At 47.9% G+C, this 21,164-nt stretch overlaps 1 protein-coding gene across 2 annotated transcripts in view; it reads right to left on the bottom strand.

Annotated features, from left to right (window-relative positions):
- The window catches only part of LOC137561031 (PDZ domain-containing protein GIPC1-like), a 42,545-nt gene extending 34,083 nt beyond the window's left edge, over positions 1 to 8,462 (bottom strand). For both annotated transcript variants that reach the window (XM_068272248.1, XM_068272249.1), the window contains exon 1: positions 8,366 to 8,462. The gene's annotated coding sequence lies outside the window, so the exon portion shown is untranslated. The remainder of the gene's footprint in view (positions 1 to 8,365) is intronic.
- Positions 8,463 to 21,164: the final 12,702 nt, after the last annotated feature.

Genomic DNA, 21,164 nt, shown 5'->3' with positions numbered 1-21,164 from the left:
TTTCATATATTGTTACAGTAAAGCTGTTACTGAACAGCTACTGTAACAAAAACGCCTGGAAAACCGCTCTGATCTAGCGTTTTTCAGAGCGGTTTTCCACTTACCTATACTTTAACATTGAGGCAGAAACGCCTCAAAAATCTAAAAAAAATGCTGCAGCCCGGGAGTTTGCGTTTGTGGAAATAACAAACCACTCTGATGTGCACCATCCCATTGGAATACATTACCCAAGCGGTTTTCAAACCACTAGCGTTTTTAAAAACGCTCATGAACCGCTCTGGTGTGCGCCAGCCCTCATATAGTCGGAGTAATTTTTAGGTATCTGGAGTTGGAAGTTTCATAAACTCGGTCGGACGGACCCAAAAAAATCCCTCTTACCAAAATGTTTTGCAAAACAAAAGTTTGCCTTCTTAAAACAGAAGGTATTTGTGATTATTCAGATTGAAGTGAGCATATGAGGTCTCCCATGATATATCTAGCTGAATATGCAAAATGTAAAAAACTGCCTAAGGGCTGGAACCCACTAGTGCAATTTTGTGAGCATTTAGGGAGCGATTTCCCTAAATGCTCAGCTAAGGTAAATGGATGGGCCACATTCCACTGGAGCAATTGTAATTACCAAAATCGCAAACGCAGGACCTACAGCATTTTTAGCGTTTAGTATTTCTGCAATGTAAAGTATATAAACGCTGACATAATCGTATGTCAAAACCTACACAGAGCGATTTTGCTAGCATTTTTACATTACTGCACACTGCAAATAAGTTAAGATTGAAAGGACCAATCAGAATTAAAAACGCTAATTGCTGCATAATCGCTGGCAAAAAAGCTAACGCTTTTTAAAAATGCTACCAAAATCGCTCATGAAATCTCTTACATACCCCTCATACAAAATACTAGCGATTGCGATTAGCGTTTTGTAGAGGGTTCCAGGCCTAAAGGTGCAATCCAGTGACCCAGACGATCGACTGTCTGATCCCATTGTTGCGATTGTTCGGGCCCAACAGATGGGAAAATGATAAGCAATCTGATCAAGCTAAGGCTAGGGCCACACTTGGCAAAATTCACAGGCATTTTCTGAAAACGCACATAACGTTTCCCAATGCATAATCGCAGTACACTGTGAGGAATGGCCCTGGACTAGGATACATACATTGGCCCTAGACTACGATACATACATATGCCTATGGAAGGGATTAGATTGTGAACTCCTCTGAGGGACAGTTAAGTGTCAAGACAATATATACGCTGTACAGCACTGCGAAAGATGTTAGCGCTATGAAAGTACTACATTATAATAATAATTCCTGGCAGTGTTGATGCAGGGATTTTATTTGGCTGCCAAGTGGAGTCAGGAAGGATTTTTTTCGCTTGTAGGGCTTATTGGACCATGCCTTGTAAGGGTTTTTCACCTTCCTCAGGATCAACAGGGATATGTGAGGGGGCGGGCTAGTGTTGTACCTTTTTTTTTTCTGGTTGAAGTCAATGGACGTATGCCTATTTTCAACTCAAATAACTATGTAACCATGATCTGTCAGGCAGATTGACTCAGTCAAGCCCAGGCCAAGGGCTTTTTTCTCTCACTTGCAATGCCCGCTCCATCATACCTCCTCCCTAGCAACAGAAAGCATCACTGGCCTACAGGTGTCTACATAGACTGTATGCTCAACGTGCGGCGCCGTTGTCCCAATGCAATGACCACTGTGAATGTTTATAAGACTAAAAATAAAAACACCTGCTGCACCTGTTCATCTCTTCCCACAGAGACCTACAGCTGCCTGCTCACTCCCAGTCTGCCTAAACTACTTTCAGTACGCAGGGAGAGACTGCCTACTGTGTCAACTGAAGCCATGCCTACCTGCTGACTCACAGCCAATCAGGAAGCACGGTTTCAGACTGACCGGGGAAGGTACGAATAGGTAGTAGTAGGCTATGGAGGTGACAATGGGCTCTATTCACAATAAGCAGTTCGGTAAAATCATTTTGGACGGTAAAATACCTCCTGCGGTATTTTACACTTGTCCCAAATTCACAAAAGCTTTTCCCCATGAGGCAGAAGTTCAGTAATTTACCAAAAAAACATGCCTCAATTCACTAAGCCCTTGTTGGTAAGTGTCACTTACCAGCCTTCTAGCAGGGCAGCAGCAGGCAGGGGAGCTGTGTGTGTGACTCGGAGGTTTTCCGGACTGTGCATACGGTCATCCCTTTAGATGTGCTGCAGCCACTAGGGGGAGCTCTTCTGTGTACTACAATACAAATATGCACATCGAAAGGGATGCAGGGATGCCCTCAGAATTTTCAGCTTGTTCAGCTTTGATACAGTGAAAGACCCACAGGCATCACTATTGCATCCAATCACAGTGAGAAGCAGGCTGTGTGGCTCTCCCTATTGGCTGCCTGGCTTTCCCCAAAGGCTGTCTGCCAAGTTACCGCACAGAGAAAGCAGGGGGAGCCAGTTATCAGCTGCGGTGAGCTGGAGAATATTACCGAACACTTTTGGCTGGTAAATGAAGGGTAGAAATCTTTATGAATTGACATTTCCTGCGGCAATTACCGCACAAGTCGGTAATTTACCTCACTAGTTGGGAACAGTGATTTTCTGTGCGGTAACAGGCTTTGTGAATTGTAATTTGGGAAGGTGATCGGTAAAATCAGCTGTTTTCAGCATTACCAAATGCGGTAATGCTTTATGAATAGAGCCCATAGAGCTAACATTTGGAGCAACTAGCACTTTCCCCTTTTTATTTTCAGAAAACTGCAACTTTTTATACATTTTTTTTTAAAGTTTAATGTACAATTCATTTAAAATAATAATCTATATATAAGGCATATAAAAACTGTGCCTGGAGTTTGGGCTTAAGTTACCTGCCAGGGTCCCTTTCAAGAATGACAGCTGTGTAGGCTCAGTAATAAAATATACATTTAGCTTCATTTAGATTCTGGAGTTCTTTGCTTCCCTACCAGCTACAGTGTAGGCTCATACCTGCTCAAGCCTAGCTTTGTCCAATTATCCTTTTTGTCCAACAGAAGACAGGTGGCCTTTAGGTACAAAAAAGTATACATGCCCGAGTGGAGCTGAGAAACTAGAATTAGGGCTGGTTCACTTGGACAGTTCTGAAACGATAAACAATGGCCTTGATGCTCATCATTTAAACACTGACCAGTCAGATAAATGGACAGCCATTGGTACGCTCGCTTATCAGCGTTTACCATCGTGTGCACAAATACCACATTTTGATCCCGACTTTCGCCGTCATCTGCCAAGTGCTTTGGCGATCCTGGAAGCATCATGTTTCCAAGATCGTTTACCACCATGCTTAAGTGATGAAAAACGCTGTACGCCAGGAAGCGCCGCCGAAAACCAACAAATGTTTTTTTGCAAACGAGTGAGGCTCGTGCCTGCGCAGTAAGCCATACTTTACAGCTGCGTAGTGCTGCCAAGTTCGTACACAGAGGGGAGCACAGCTGCGAGCAGTACTCAACATTAATGTTGAATACTGCCACGCAGCAGAAGAATGGCAGGCGTAGGAAGTTTGGATAAGCCTCTGTACCACCAGAGGCAAGTATATACATTTTGGCAGGCTCCAGGTACACAGTGGCGCTTTGACTTATACAACTTACACCACATACAACAATATTCCACTACATATATGTAAAATAATGGGTGTTGATTGCAGAATCAATCGACGATCTGCCCAGCTTGGACACAATGCGGTGTACACCCAATATTCTACATTATACCCATCTGGACAATAGCTGTTGTGCAGTGTACCCTATGCTGTGTATCAGTGCTGCTATAAGGTGTTCTGTAGTATACTCTATGCCGTGTGAGTGTCAGTCGTGCTATAAGGTGCTGTGCAGTGTACCCTATGCTCTGTATCAGTGCTGCTATAAGGTGCTGTGCAGTGTACCCTATGCTGTGTATCAGTGCTGCTATAAGGTGCTGTGCAGTGAACCCTATGCTGTGTATCAGTGATGCTATAAGGTGTTCTGTAGTATACTCTATGCCGTGTGAGTGTCAGTCGTGCTATAAGGTGCTGTGCAGTGTACCCTATGCTGTGTATCAGTGCTGCTATAAGGTGCTGTGCAGTGAACCCTATGCTGTGTATCAGGGATGCTATAAGGTGCTGTGCAGTGTACCCTATGCTGTGCATCAGTGCTGCTATAAGGTGCTGTGCAGTGTACCATATGCTGTGCATCAGTGCTGCTATAAGGTGCTGTGCAGTGTACCCTATGTTGTGCATCAGTGCTGCTATAAGGTGCTGTGCAGTGTACCATATGCTGTGCATCAGTGCTGCTATAAGGTGCTGTGCAGTGTACCCTATGCTGTGTATCAGTGCTGATACAAGGTGCTGTGCAGTGTACCCTATGCTGTGTATCAGTGCTGCTATAAGGTGCTGTGCGGTGTACCCTAAGCTGTGACAGTATCAGTGCTGCTATAAGGTGCTGTGCAGTGTACCCTATGCTGTGTATCAGTGCTGCTATAAGGTGCTGTGCATTGTACCCTATGCTGTGTATCAGTGATGCTATAAGGTGCTGTGCAGTGTACCCTATGCTGTGACAGTATCAGTGCTGCTACAAGGTGCTGTACAGTGTACCCTATGCTGTGACAGTATCAGTGCTGCTATAAGGTGCTGGGCAGTGTACCCTATGCTGTGACAGTATCAGTGCTGCTATAAGATGCTGGGCAGTGTACCCTATGCTGTGACAGTATCAGTGCTGCTATAAGGTGCTGTGCAGTGTACCCTATGCTGTGACAGTATCAGTGCTGCTATAAGGTGCTGTGCAGTGTACCCTATGCTGTGACAGTATCAGTGCTGCTATAAGGTGGTGTGCAGTGTACCCTATGCTGTGGCAGTATCAGTGCTGCTATAAGGTGCTGTGCAGTGTCCCCTATGCTGTGACAGGATCAATGCTGCTATAAGGTGCTGTGCAGTGTACCCTATGCTGTGACAGTATCAATGCTGCTACAAGGTGCTGGGCAGTGTACCCTATGCTGTGGCAGTATCACTGCTGCTACAAGGTGCTGTGCAGTGTACCCTATGCTGTGACAGTATCAGTGCTGCTATAAGGTGCTGGGCAGTGTACCCTATGCTGTGTAACAGTGCTGCTACAAGGTGCTGTGCAGTGTACCCTATGCTGTGTATCAGTGCTGCTATAAGGTGCTGTGCGGTGTACCCTAAGCTGTGACAGTATCAGTGCTGCTATAAGGTGCTGTGCAGTGTACCCTATGCTGTGTATCAGTGCTGCTATAAGGTGCTGTGCAGTGTACCCTATGCTGTGTATCAGTGCTGCTATAAGGTGCTGTGCATTGTACCCTATGCTGTGTATCAGTGATGCTATAAGGTGCTGTGCAGTGTACCCTATGCTGTGACAGTATCAGTGCTGCTACAAGGTGCTGTACAGTGTACCCTATGCTGTGACAGTATCAGTGCTGCTATAAGGTGCTGGGCAGTGTACCCTATGCTGTGACAGTATCAGTGCTGCTATAAGATGCTGGGCAGTGTACCCTATGCTGTGACAGTATCAGTGCTGCTATAAGGTGCTGTGCAGTGTACCCTATGCTGTGACAGTATCAGTGCTGCTATAAGGTGCTGTGCAGTGTACCCTATGCTGTGACAGTATCAGTGCTGCTATAAGGTGGTGTGCAGTGTACCCTATGCTGTGGCAGTATCAGTGCTGCTATAAGGTGCTGTGCAGTGTCCCCTATGCTGTGACAGGATCAATGCTGCTATAAGGTGCTGTGCAGTGTACCCTATGCTGTGACAGTATCAGTGCTGCTATAAGATGCTGTGCAGTGTACCCTATGCTGTGGCAGTATCAGTGCTGCTACAAGGTGCTGTGCAGTGTACCCTATGCTGTGACAGTATCAATGCTGCTACAAGGTGCTGGGCAGTGTACCCTATGCTGTGGCAGTATCACTGCTGCTACAAGGTGCTGTGCAGTGTACCCTATGCTGTGACAGTATCAGTGCTGCTATAAGGTGCTGGGCAGTGTACCCTATGCTGTGTAACAGTGCTGCTACAAGGTGCGGTGCAGTGTACCCTATGCTGTGACAGTATCAGTGCTGCTATAAGGTGCTGTGCAGTGTACCCTATGCTGTGACAGTATCAGTGCTGCTATAAGGTGCTGGGCAGTGTACCCTATGCTGTGTAACAGTGCTGCTACAGGGTGCTGGGCAGTGTACCATATGCTGTGACAGTATCAGTGCTGCTATAAGGTGCTGGGCAGTGTACCCTATGCTGTGACAGTATCAGTGCGGCTATAAGGTGGTGTGCAGTGTACCCTATGCTGTGGCAGTATCAGTGCTGCTACAAGGTGCTGTGCAGTGTACCCTATGCTGTGACAGTATCAATGCTGCTAAGAGGTGCTGGGCAGTGTACCCTATGCTGTGACAGTATCAGTGCTGCTATAAGATGCTGGGCAGTGTACCGTATGCTGTGGCAGTATCAGTGCTGCTACAAGGTGCTGTGCAGTGTACCCTATGCTGTGACAGTATCAGTGCTGCTATAAGGTGCTGTGCAGTGTACCCTATGCTGTGACAGTATCAGTGCTGCTATAAGGTGCTGTGCAGTGTACCCTATGCTGTGACAGTATCAGTGCTGCTATAAGGTGCTGTGCAGTGTACCCTATGCTGTGACAGTATCAGTGCTGCTATAAGGTGCTGTGCAGTGTACCCTATGCTGTGACAGTATCAGTGCTGCTATAAGATGCTGTGCAGTGTACCCTATGCTGTGACCGTATCAGTGCTGCTACAAGGTGCTGTACAGTGTACCCTATGCTGTGACAGTATCAGTGCTGCTATAAGGTGCTGTGCAGTGTACCCTATGCTGTGACAGTATCAGTGCTGCTATAAGGTGCTGTGCAGTGTACCCTATGCTGTGACAGTATCAGTGCTGCTATAAGGTGCTGTGCAGTGTACCCTATGCTGTGACAGTATCAGTGCTGCTATAAGGTGCTGTGCAGTGTACCCTATGCTGTGACAGTATCAGTGCTGCTATAAGGTGCTGTGCAGTGTACCCTATGCTGTGACAGTATCAGTGCTGCTATAAGATGCTGTGCAGTGTACCCTATGCTGTGACAGTATCAGTGCTGCTACAAGGTGCTGTACAGTGTACCCTATGCTGTGACAGTATCAGTGCTGCTATAAGGTGCTGTGCAGTGTACCCTATGCTGTGACAGTATCAGTGCTGCTATAAGATGCTGGGCAGTGTACCCTATGCTGTGGCAGTATCAGTGCTGCTACAAGGTGCTGTGCAGTGTACCCTATGCTGTGACAGTATCAGTGCTGCTATAAGGTGCTGGGCAGTGTACCCTATGCTGTGACAGTATCAGTGCTGCTATAAGGTGCTGTGCAGTGTACCCTATGCTGTGACAGTATCAGTGCTGCTATAAGGTGCTGTGCAGTGTACCCTATTCTGTGACAGTATCAGTGCTGCTATAAGGTGCTGTGCAGTGTACCCTATGCTGTGTAACAGTGCTGCTACAGGGTGCTGGGCAGTGTACCATATGCTGTGACAGTATCAGTGCTGCTATAAGGTGCTGTGCAGTGTACCCTATGCTGTGGCAGTATCAGTGCTGCTGTAAGGTACTGTGCAGTGTACCCTATTCTGTGACAGTATCAGTGCTGCTATAAGGTGCTGTGGCAGTATCAGTGCTGCTATAAGGTGCTGTGCAGTGTACCCTATGATGTGACAGTATCAGTGCTGCTATAAGGTGCTGTGCAGTGTACCCTATGCTGTGACAGTATCAGTGCTGCTATAAGGTGCTGTGCAGTGTACCCTATTCTGTGACAGTATCAGTGCTGCTATAAGGTGCTGTGCAGTGTACCCTATGCTGTGTAACAGTGCTGCTATAATATGCTGTGCAGTGTACCCTATGCTGTGGCAGTATCAGTGCTGCTATAAGGTGCTGTGCAGTGTACCCTATGCTGTGACAGTATCAGTGCTGCTATAAGGTGCTGTGCAGTGTACCCTATGCTGTGACAGTATCAGTGCTGCTATAAGGTGCTGTGCAGTGTACCCTATGCTGTGACAGTATCAGTGCTGCTATAAGATGCTGTGCAGTGTACCCTATGCTGTGGCAGTATCAGTGCTGCTATAAGGTGCTGGGCAGTGTACCCTATGCTGTGACAGTATCAGTGCTGCTATAAGGTGCTGTGCTGTGACAGTATCAGTGCTGCTATAAGGTGCTGTGCAGTGTACCCTATGCTGTGACAGTATCAGTGCTGCTATAAGGTGCTGTGCAGTGTACCCTATGCTGTGACAGTATCAGTGCTGCTATAAGGTGTTGTGTATCAGTGCTGCTATAATGTGAGTACTGCACTATACATGCCTATAGCTGCCCCGCACACACATATACATACACTGCCTCGTCTGCTGCAGTAACCCCGGGGATAACCCTCCGAATCCTCCCGTCTCTTCGCTTCCCGGTGACGCTTCCGGTTTCGGTGATTCTCCTAACATTAGTCAGTGTGGGCGTGGCCGCAGAGGAAGCTCTGGCAACGCCTCACCCAATCACTGAAGCCGTCTAGGCGGAAGAAGGGCGTGGAAACAGCTGTCTGGAAGGGCGTGTCCAGCAGAAAGGGGCGTAGCCGGACGGCTAGACTGGGAGATGCAGGGGAAGGTGGCTGGACCCGTTTCCATGGTGATTATGGAAGAGATGAAGGCGGGGTTCGTGTCGCCATCTTAGTGCAGGATTAAAGAAAGGCTGTCAGGGGAAGGCGTGCCTCTCGTGTGTCACCATTTTGTTATTTTGCCTCTGCAGAATGAAGATTGAACATCTGTCCTGATTTTATGGAGCAGTGTCAGGCTTTGTGCATTTGTTCCTGGATATTCATGGTCCTGCATACTGACCTCCTGCAGTGCAGAAATGTGCTGCTCTGCTTCTAGGCCACCTGTTCTTCTTTTGATGGGACAGTACATATATTAGAATCCAGTCAAAGAAATCCATTAAAGCGGACCTTAACTCAGAACTTCCTCTCTGCTCTAAAAGATAATCAACAGCATAATAACTTTTAATGAAAAACATTTGCTTTAAAGGGGTTCTGGGGGACACTTACCTGAGGCTTCTACCAGCCCCCTGCATTTGTAATGTCCCCCCAACGATTCGCCGGTACCAGTCTAAATCATCATATGATCCGACTGCGGCTGCACGCCCTTGGCCACGCTTATGATCGCTTCCACGCACGTCATTGGGAGCTTACTGTGCAGGCGCAGTACAAGAAAACTTCGGACTGAGCCTGCGCAGTAAGCTCCCGTGCGTGTGCACTATTCGTCTTGATAGACGAATATCAGACCGGGACTTTGCGGAGGGGAACCGAGGATCGTAGGAGGACGGCGCGGGACGTGACAGCTGCAGGGCGCCGGTAGAAGCCCCAGGTAAGTGTCCGTTTTTATTTTCAACTCCCCCACAGAACCCAACTTGTTGGCGACCGCGTCGCGCCGGTCGGCGTGGCCACGGCGGCAGCCCCAGGACCGCCATTCGACATAAAGTCCTGGGCCTTCTTTTCGTAGGAGATTGCGTGCAAACTACACGAGCATCTCCTGCTTGGTAGGCGGAGTGTAGCTTCAGTCTCCCAGCGGCGATTGCCACTCGGAGACTGTTAGATGGCGACACCGCCGTCTGTAAACATAGTACAGCGCTGTGATCTACAGACATGGCTGTCCCCCTGGGACACTAGAGAGCGATCGGCTCTCATACGCTGAAGCCTATGACAGCCGATCGCCGTGATTGGCCGGCTGGGGGAGGGGGGGGTGAAATAGGCAGATTTAATAAAAAAAAATTAACATAAATACTTGTAAAAAAAAATAAATAATAAACACTGGGGGGTAGCAGCAGCTTTCAGTGCTGGACGCGAGTGTTACATCCAGGAATTTTCAAAGTAGCAGATTTGGGCATGATACCCACATCATGGAATCTGAACTGGTTAAATGACAACTAAAGTGAGAGGGATAGGGAGGCTGCCGTATTTATTTCCTTTTAAATTCTGCACCTTGCCTGGCTGTCCTGCTGATCCTCTGCCTCTAATACTTCTAGCCATAGACCCTGAACAAGCATGCAGATCGGATGTTTGACTGGATTAGCCATATGCTTGTTTCAGGTGTGAGATTCAGACACTACTGATTCATGAAAGTTTAGCTGGACGGCAGACAACTGTGCTGTACATCAGTGCTTGTACACAGACTGGAGTGCGGCCATAATGACAGATACGACAAGCGCTTGGCAGATTTTGTCAGGTTTTGAGGGCCCTTGCGCAGGAACGCTAGGCTCAATAATGATTCTGGAAGTCTCTGGATCATCCAGAAGCTTCCCTCTACTGAGGTAAGTAATGTTTCCCTTATTTCTCCTTACAGGTTCACTTTAAGCATCGAATCCCGCTCCACTAACCAAAAATATGATTAGGCAGAATCTCTCCACATAATTAAGCAGGTTAGTCAGAGTGGTACCTTGACCCCCCCCCCCGTCTCTGATCAAACTGTGAGGCCACAGAGTCCGGCGGCTGGGACATCCAAAGGCCCGCCGGGACATTGGCTGGGACATATTTGTACCTGGGATGGGGAACACTAATTTTAGGACATGTCCCAGGTAGACTGGGATGGCTGGTCACTGTATTTAAGAAGAAATAAATATGGCAGCCTCCATATTCCTCTCACTTCATGGCCCTTGTCAAAGGGTGGGATATTAGGAAGCATTTGTGAACAGTTGTTGGTTGTTAAAGTGTACCTGTAATAAAAAAACTGCCCCCCTGGGGGGTACTTAGTACAGGAGGGAGAAGCCCCTGGAACCTAATGAGGCTCCAAGCTTGTTGGCGGATGCGCGCAGGTGCAGTAGCAGCGATATTTACCTCTGAGCACCAGTACAGGCACAGTACAAGCTTCCCCTCAGGCTCTGGTGGAAAAAGCTGAGCCCAATTGGGTCCGCTCTTCTGTGCAAGATGACTGCACAGTATAACGGACCCGATCGGGCTTGGCTATTTCTGCCGGAGCCCGAGGAGGAAGCTGGTACTGTGCCTGCGCTGGAGCCCGAGGAGGAAGCTGGTACTGTGCCTGCGCTGGAGCCCGAGGAGGAAGCTGGTACTGTGCCTGCGCTGGAGCCCGAGGAAGAAGCTGGTACTGTGCCTGCGCTGGAGCCCGAGGAGGAAGCTGGTACTGTGCCTGCGCTGGAGCCCGAGGAGGAAGCTGGTACTGTGCCTGCGCTGGAGCCCGAGGAGGAAGCTGGTACTGTGCCTGCGCTGGAGCCCGAGGAGGAAGCTGGTACTGTGCCTGCGCTGGAGCCCGAGGAAGAAGCTGGTACTGTGCCTGCGCTGGAGCCCGAGGAGGAAGCTGGTACTGTGCCTGCGCTGGAGCCTGAGGAGGAAGCTGGTACTGTGCCTGCGCTGGAGCCCGAGGAGGAAGCTGGTACTGTGCCTGCGCTGTAGCGCTGAGGAAAATATTGGCTTCTGCTGCTGATGGAGGGAGCCAGGGGAAGCCTAATTGGGTTCCCCCTTCCTGAGGAAAGTACCCCCTAGGGGCACTTTTCTTTATTACAGGTTTCCTTTAAAGGCAACTGAGCACTAGGATTTTTTTCTTTAAATGACCATCCCTGGAAATGTGAGGCTCGTAATAAAGTGTGCCATTGGGGAGGCAGGGGTTGGGGTGAGCCTCACTACTTACCTACAGTGTGCTGGCCCCGGTTCGTATGGGATCCACCATGTTCTTCAGGGAGAGAACACATCTGCCGAATACATGCTGGGAGATGTACATCTGTGTACTTGTATCCACAGACTATATCTTTTGGCATGCATTGCAGTGTGCGCGACACTGCTGGGAAGTTGAAAATTACGCAGATGCGGTCTCTTCATGAAGAACATGGCGGATCCCATACAGACTGGGGGTCAGAGGAGCACAATGGCAGGCCTTGTGCAATGGTTACTACTTACTCCAAACAGTAAAGGGAAGGACAAGTTGTGAACTGGCAACAGGGTCATGGGAGCCCAGGGCTCATTGTTCTTAGGGAGTAAAATCTAACCTACCTGAACAGATCCTAAAAGAGCCATTGGTGGGATAAATTGTAATGCTGGCCATGAGAGAAATGTATAAGAACACACAGTGCTAAATGCGAGGCTGCATAGCCACAGACTGGTCAGAGTAGCCATGTTGACCTATGTGGTGGAACCCACAGGAGCGCTTTTGGCAGCGTTTTGGCAGCACTGCGATATGCTAGCAGTTTGCCAAAACGCTGGGCTAATGTTAATGGATGGGGCAACTTCCACAGGAGCGTTTGCGTTTCTCAGAAACGCAAACGCAGGACGTGCAGCATTTTGGGAGCGTTAGCACTTCAATGTAAAGTATTGAACCGTTAGCGGAAACGCTCAGCAAAACCTAAACTGAGCGGTTTTGCTAGCGTTTTGCGGTTCAGCACACTGTAACAAAATGAAAAATAATTCACAGGACCAATCAGGATAAAAACGCAAAACGCTACGCACCCGCTGGGCAAAAAAATACAATGTTGCAAAACACGACTAAAAACGCGCATGAATCCGCTTGCAAACAGCGCAGACAAAACGCTAGCGGTTGCATTTTGCGTTTGCTGTTTTCAGTGGGTTCCAGGCCTAAGAGTAGGTTCACACTTGTTCTAAAAACGTATCCGTGGCTACGGTTTTTGGCCCGGATCAAAACTGAAGCCACGGATACCTATTTTAAAAATAGAGTCCATCTTTACTAAAAAAAAAAAAAAAAAAGGATCCGTCTGCGTTCAGGGGGATCCGTTTTGAAAACTTGAACGGACAGTCCAGATTTGCATGATTTTAACGGATCCCAGATACACGGAGGGGTAGTGAAAATAAATGCAAAAAATGCAGGCATCTTTGGACACAGAAACGGATCCGTTTTCTGTGTCCCAGCCCTAGCATTACAGGAAGGGATAGGGCGAGCGGTGGAGCGCGTTACTTGAGGGAGGGGAGGATGACCCCCCCTCCCCACCGCCGCCTCCCTTTCTGCCTGCTACCCTCTCCAGCATGGTGGCCCCACCCACCCACGGCCAGGGCTGGGGACATTTCCACGAACTGGAAACGTAGGCTTTAGTTACACTACGGCCCCGTTTTTTGCTCTTTGGAACGGATCTGATCCTGAATGGACAAGTGGGGACCTAGCCTAACTGAAATCTGCCAACGTGTATTAAGCCGCATCTACACGAGTAGATGCGGCCGCGATGCTCCTTATCAATCGAGCCGCTGATGCGGCTCGATTGATAAGATCCGACAGGACGGATCTCCGCACCGCCGATTCCCTGCTCGCTCCCCACGAGGGGACAATGGCAGGGAATCGAGCGGAAGATAAGCGGCGCCGGCGGGGACGAGCGGGGAATCGAATGCGGCGCACGCGAGGCAAGCGGGGACACGGCGGGCACGCGGAAGAGGGGATCCGGCGGCTAATCGAGCCGCCGGATCGCTACAACCTTTCCCCGTGTAGTCGGGGCTTTACAATTGGTCCATTTTCAAGTTGCATAAAGAATTTACATTCAAGTGGGAAATATCTGCATCTCAGGAAGGTGGCCTGGAATGATGAATCATGGTTACTTTGGCCTCTTAAAGGACTAACAAGTCAAACAAATAAATCTATCTTTACTTACCTGGGGCCCAGCGAAGCTTGCACAGGCATTATGTAAGTATTCATATAGCACCGACATATTACACAGCGCTGTGCAGAGTATATTGTCTTGTCACTAACTGTCCCTCAGAGGGACTCACAATTTAGTCCCTACCATAGTCATGTATGTGTAGTGTAGTGTATGTATCATAGTCTAGGGCCAATTTAAGGGGAAGCCAATTAACTTACTGTCCCTCAGGTGCTCTGCTTGCTATAACTGAATTGCTGTTGTTTATCCCCTGCTTATTGCCTGAAGAAGTGGGCTGTGCCCGCGAAACGCGTTGCATCTTTGGGGTATTTTCAATAAATGTGTATATCTATACATTTACAGTCCTTGGTGTCTGCTTTAACGGAGGCGAGTCCACCACTTCCTCCCAGCAATTTTTTAAAAATTTTATGTACTTTTATCCTTCTGGCGCCTCTGTTCACCTACCAATATATGTCCCTCAGAAGTGCTCACAATCTAGTCCCTACCAAAATCATGTCTATGTATGTATCGTGTAGTGCATGTAGCATAGTCTAGGTCCAATTTAGGGGGAAGCCAATTGACTTATCTGTATGTTTTTGGGATGTGGGAGGAAACCAGAGTGCCTGGAGGAAACCCACACAGACACAGGGAGAACATACAAACTCCTTGCAGATGTTGACCTGGCTGGATTTGAATTGGGGACCCAGCGCTGCAATGCAAGAGCGCTAACCACTATGCCACCGTGCTGCCTGGGCATGCGCAGAAGACGCCAAACCTCCACGGGTCAGCGATCTTCAGAGGCTGCTAGCAGGACCTGGGAGAAGGCTGGAGCTACGGCGAGGGACCCAAACGACTTCGAGGGACTGTAAGAAGCTCCAGGTAAGTAAAGATTTGATTGCGCGCCTATCCTTTAAAGGTAGGGATATACAAACACAGATTTTTGTCCAATGGTCCAAAAAGATATCTTTCTCTCTGATCAGAACGATTTCCAGCAGGGAATCTATTGAAAATTGATCGAACAGCAGTGTTTGATGCAGTGCAACACTATGAGCCACTGATCCATCACCACTCCTGCCCCGCCCCCAATCTACCAAAATTTCCCATGTGGTCCAATCAATATTTTGTACGATTTTTGGCCATTATTCCCAGCAGATTTGATCAGTGATCAAAGCTGACAAGAATCTAACTGGGAAGTGTTTGTGTGCAAGTATCTCTGGGATGTACAGGGAAAATGTTAAATACAATGGGCATGATTCACAAAGCTTTTTCACCTGTTTTCCTCTGTTTTCACCTTATTTATGTTACTTTTTTAAGCTTCCAAAGAGCACAAATATAATTAAGGTAAGAAAAGTAACATTGAAATGAAGTTAATCAGGAACAACTTACTTTGAGTGTTTATTTTGCTTATAAATGTGCTGAAAGGTTATTTTTATCGATTAGGTGATAAATAAGTCACTACTGAGAACTACTGTTTTGTAAATATAGCCCATTGAGGCCCAACCTCAAAAGTTGTACGACTTCATGTGGATTTGTATGTGCTGTCTTTAGATTTCACTTATAAAGTGTTTATATGATGATGTCAGAAAACCTCAGCACTTGGTTTTTAAATGGTATGTGCAGTTAAAGAACAGTGCTCAATACATGTAGGTGACCATCACCAAAACAAATGGAAGGACAAATGGTCTCTTGTTCCCAAAAAGTGTAACAGTTTATTCTCAGCAGTCAGTAAAAACAGTGTACAGATACTTACATTGCGAACCCTTATGACAGGGACCCTTCAGATGTAACTAGCGTATCATGTAAATCATATACACTAAAGACTCATAAGGTAGTAGTAGACAAATGCCCAATCTCCAGTTCCCACCAGTTTTGGCATTCCACCATCGTCAGAATGCTGAAACTGATTGGGAACTGGATATGGGGCCAGGGCTGGATTTACCATAAGGCACTGTAGGCACGTGCCCACAGGCACATGATGATGGAAAGGCGGCTCACTCTCCTCCCCAAGAGCTTCCCTCCTCCTTTCCCTATGCAGAGTTTTGATGACACTATAAATGAGAGGTTACTCACCTGGCTCTCTGCATTTCTCTGATGAGATCTCCTTCAGTCAGGGGCACCTCTAGCTACTTAATACTTTGGGGAAAGTCTAACTACATATGACGGGAAAAGGAACTAAGGGAGAAGTGAAAGCTTGGCCAGCCAGCACACTTGTGGTGCGCTTCTGTTTGAAGATTCATGGAGGGCGAAGTGTAGGGTGCCAAAAAATCAGTGCCTATAGGCTTCTGTGATGTAAATACGGACCTGTATGGGGCATTTGTCTACTACTACCTCCCTCAGCAACCTGGACATCGCACCTTTCCCTATCTCTGACCATCACCTCCTCACCTTCACTATCTCCCCACCAACAACTTCTCTCCCCACCCCTCAGCCTGGTCGATGGCAGAGAGACCTACGTAATCTCAACCCAAATGTCCTAGCAAGTCCCCTTCTCTCCCTCTCCTCCCACCTACCCACCCTAACATGCCCCAATGAAGCGGCTGCACAATATAACCTTGCCCTCTCATCTGCTTTAGATCAAGCTGCCCCCTCAATCTTCTGCCCTATCAAGCCCCCCAACCCTGGCACAACACCCACACACGTAACCTCAGGAAAGAAACTCGAGCAGCCGAACGGAAATGGAGGAAATCACATCTCAATGCTGACTTCCTAGATTACAAGGCCAAACTGTTACTCTTCCACACTGCCCTCTCCGAGGCTAAACAAAGGTACTTTGCAGCACTGATTGTAACCCAAGCTTCCAACCCTCGACAGCTTTTTGCTACCTTCAATTCCCTCCTCAACCCCACTCCTCCCCCTCCCAGCTCCTCCCTCTCAGCCAATGACCTTGCCAACCACTTCACCACTAAAATTGCAACAATACGCAATGAAATTTCCCTCCTCCATCCCTCCCTTACCAATGCGTCTCAGGTTGTCCCCTTGCCTTCCCTCCCAGCGGCTCCCTTGTCTCATCCACCCCTCGCCTCTTTTGCTCCTGCCACCATTGATGAAGTCAGCCTGCTGCTAGTGGCTTCCCCCCCCCACATCCTCTCCCTGTGATCCGGTACCCGCGAATACTCTTCGTCCCCACTTCTCTGACCTGGCCCCAGTCCTCACCTCCTTGTTCAATCTCTCCCTTTCCACAGGCATCTTCCCCAAAGCATTCAAACAGGCCACTGTGCTTCCCCTGCTGAAAAAACCCTCACTCGACCCATCCCTACCCTCAAACTACCGCCCAATCTCCCTCCTTCCCTATGCTTCTAAACTCCTCGAACGCCTAGTCCACCAGCGCATTACCCAATACATCAACACCAATGCCCTACTTGACCCCCTACAGTCTGGATTCCGACCTGCGCACTCAACTGAAACAGCCCTCGCCAAGGTGGTCAACGACCTTACCCTTGCCAAGGCCAAAGGCAGTTATTCCATCCTTGACCTCTCTGCAGCATTTGACACTGTTGACCACTCCCTCCTCCTCCAATCACTACAGTCCATGGGCATCCAGGGGCTTGCCTTGGCCTGGATCTCCTCCTACCTATACAATCGCTCCTTCACCACTTCCTTCAATGGCTCCTCCTCAACTCCTGCCCCCCTTTCAGTTGGGGTCCCCCAGGGCTCTGTTCTAGGCCCCCTTCTTTTCTCCATATACACTTCCTCAATTGGCAAGCTTATCTCCTCCCTGGGCTTCAATTACCACCTTTATGCAGATGACACTCAGATTTACCTCCATACCCCCGATCTCTCAGCCACCACCATAAACAAGGTCTCCTCATGTCTCTCAGCAATTTCCTCCTGGATGTCAGCTAGGTTCCTAAAGCTTAACCTAGACAAAACTGAGCTCCTGATCCTTCCACCCCATGCTGCTGCACCCATCCCAGGTTTCCACCTCACAATCGACAACACAACCATTCTCCCTACCTCCCAGGCCCGCTGCCTGGGTGTCACCTTGGACTCTGACCTCTCCTTCATCCCACACATCCAAAACATCACAAGAGCCTGCAATTTCCACCTCCGTAATATCTCCAAGATCCGCCCATTCTTAACCCCGGACACGACCAAACTGCTCATCCATGCCCTCATCATCTCCCGCCTTGATTACTGTAACTCACTCCTTTCTGGCCTCCCCCTGAAACGCACTGCCCCCCTTCAATCAGTGATGAACGCGGCTGCAAGACTCATCCATTCTTCGCACCGCTCTGCATCCACATCTCCCCTTTGTGAATCCCTGCACTGGCTCCCTATCCGTCTCAGGATAAGTTTCAAGATTCTATGCCTGGCGTATAAATCTGTGCACAAAACATGCCCTACCTACATCTCGCAGCTTGTTCACAAGTATACACCAGGTCGCCCCCTCCGTTCCTCCAACGACCTTCGCCTCACCACCCCGCGCATTTCACACTCCCATGCTTGCCTGCAGGATTTCTCAAGAGCTGCCCCCACCCTCTGGAATGCCCTTCCACCACCCATCAGACTTGCTCCCTCTTTCAACACATTCAAGCAAGCCCTCAAAACCCACCTCTTTATGATGGCCTACCCACCTCCTACCACACAGTAACTCTCTAAGGAATATTTAACAGCCCCCCCTAGTGTTTCCACCCCTCCTTTTAGATTGTAAGCCTCTGGCAGGGTCCTCCACTCCCTAGTGTAATCTACAGGATCATGTGCTCCTGTCCTATGACAGCCTGTACTTGTATTACTGGGCCTACCTAACCAGCCCATATTGCATGATCATGTATTTTGTGCAATTTGTATGTATAACTTTGTTCTATGTGTATAACCCTATGTATGTCATCCTTGTATCATTGTATATATTTATTGTCCAGCGCTGCGTAATATGTTGGCGCTTTATAAATACAATAAATAATAATAATACTACCATTGTTTCTGGGTAGAACACTGTCAGTTTCAGAGCAGGAACAACCCACAGGACCCCACCCTGCGAAATTAGCATGGAGCCCCCACCTTGGATCCAAATAAATACCCTCATGTGGCTGGTAAATGCACAAACCTATAAATCTTAACCCCCCCAGCACCCTCTCCCCACAGAGTAGCTGAGCAGTGTAACAATTACTTGCTCCAGCACTGTCGCATCTTTTCGGGCTCTTTCACATCGGAGCCCGTTTTCCAAAGTTAACCAAGGTAAACCTAGACTTTCATTTTATCCTTCACATCCGACACTGCGTTTTAGTGCGTTGCGGTGCGACGCACACGGGAGCTTTTAATCGTTTGGAGCCGGCATTTTCCCGTCGGGTGAATGAATAGCTACCGTCGCTGATTGCGTCACAACACAACATCCCGACGACACGCCGCAGGCCATATAACGCGTGCAGGAGAACGGCTCCTGCATGCGTTCTAGATGTGAAAGAAGCCTTGTTCTTCCTGGCATTTGCACGCTCTGTACAGCATAGTTCCCAGTATCCATCATCAGTGGGGAATCACCTAATGCCAGATACATGTGCTTGCCAGTTGCTTGGGCAACCGGCTAAAAAAAGAAAAAAGCACAAACCTCCCCCTGCAAATACTCACTGAGCCTCCAGCGATGTCCGGCAGTCTCCCCATACCTCTTTGCGGGTTTCCCAATAGCTTTCTGGCATCCTCTGTGCATGCAAGTCGGCAAGTCACATTACCCGTATCAGGTCAGGTGACCTATCAGCCTCCGTGCACCATTCTGGAAAGCAGTTAGGAGCCCACAGGGAGACTGCCAGATATCGTTGGAGGTGCTGTATTTAAAATGCCTCCAAACCCCCTCCCCCAAAAAAGTGTAGTCCCCACTATCCATCAGGTATGCCTGTTAGTTGAGACTTCCAGTTTTCCGAGTTCCAGATAACATGGACTCTGATGTACTTCCATACCTCCTGGTATGCAGAATAGAATGTGTGTCTGTCAGGAAGATTAGACACCTGAAGCATTTGGGCTTTGTCTTGCCCATCGCCCGAGTCAGCTGCACTGCACCAATAACTTTACAGCATTCACCAATGGCCAGCCTTTGAGGTCACCGTTTGGATATCCGCTGCAGCACGAGCTGTGTTTCAACAACAAAGTACCGCTCCCTATCGGGTGACAGTGTGGATGTGCATCAGCCTGCCACTCCATCCACTGGAATTTTACATACGATTGCAGTTGGTTGCACAGCTTTGCTAGGAACAGTATGCATGGACACGTGGACATACCTGTTCTAGATCCAAAAGGGCCTGTGCTGACAGATCATCACTACTCACTGAATATAGGACTGGTACAGTATGATGCTTATCTGTTGTATTGTTGAAGTACATGGATTGCGCAGATCCCCAGCTGAACTTTGGTTTTCTTGCTTGTCGCTCATATGCGCCTTCATCTTGCTTTTGCTGCATTGTGTTGGCATCAATCACATACTGACTACTGCAACCGTTACAAATTTTACTGCTCTCTATACTGGCTGCCAACTGCAGAGTTCAATATATCCAGTGACTTCATTACATTCAAGTTGGTTGAACAAACAATAGTTCTCAACGTAATAGGACTGTGCACAGAGCTCTCTGTTCCACATGTTATGCATTGTTGCTCCGGTTTGTCTGCTGGTGCAGGTTTGGTAGCGAGATGTATGGGTGGGGTGGCCACTCCACATATATTTTTAAACTTGTTCATTAGTGTTTTCTGATCAATAACAAAACTATATTTTTTATATATTTGGAACTATGGCGTTAGGCCTGGAACCCACTACCAATCGCAAAACGCTATCGCAATCGCTAGTGTTTTTATTCCGTTTTGTAAGCGATTTCATGAGCGTTTTCCGGCACTTTTGGGAGAGATTTTAAAAAGTGTAAGCTTTCTGCCAGTGATTGTGTAGCAATTTGCGATTAACGATTTTAATTCTGATTGGTCCTTTCAATGTATCAGAATTTTATTACAGCTTGCAATCGCACTCAGATCGCTATGTGTAGCGATTCATGAGCGATTTGCCAGCGCTTCAATACATTACATTGAAGCGCAAACGCTTTCAAAATGCTGCACGTCCTGCGATTGCGATTTTGCTAATCACAATCGCTACTTTGGAATTTGTTACATTTATTTACATTGGCAGAGCGTTTAGGGAAAGCGCTAGCGATTTAAAGCGCTCCCTAAATGCTCAAAAAAAATAACTCGTGGGTTCCAGCCCTTAGAGCATGATTGTTGCATACACTTTCCTTTCTTTTCCCTTAACCACTTCAGCCTTCAGTCGTTTTCACTTTATGCATCCAAGCAATGTTCACCTCCCATTCATTAACCTATAACTTTATCACTACTTATCACAATGAACTAATCTATATCTTGTTTTTTCCGCCACCAATTAGGCTTTTTTGGGGGGGTACATTTTGCTAAGAGCCACTTTACGGTAAATGCATTTTAACAGGAAAAATAAGAAAAAAACTGAAAAAATTCATTTCTCAGTTTTCAGCCATTATAGTTTTAAAATAATACATGCCTCCATAATTAAAACTCACGTATTGTATTTGCCCATTTGACCTGGTTATTACACCGTTTAAATTATGTCCCTATCACAATGTATGGCGACA

Source organism: Hyperolius riggenbachi, chromosome 3 (genome assembly GCF_040937935.1).
Source record: "Hyperolius riggenbachi isolate aHypRig1 chromosome 3, aHypRig1.pri, whole genome shotgun sequence".
Taxonomy (NCBI): Eukaryota; Metazoa; Chordata; class Amphibia; order Anura; family Hyperoliidae; genus Hyperolius; species Hyperolius riggenbachi.
Note: the sequence above shows the minus strand (reverse complement) of the source record. Positions and strands in the feature narration are given on the sequence as shown.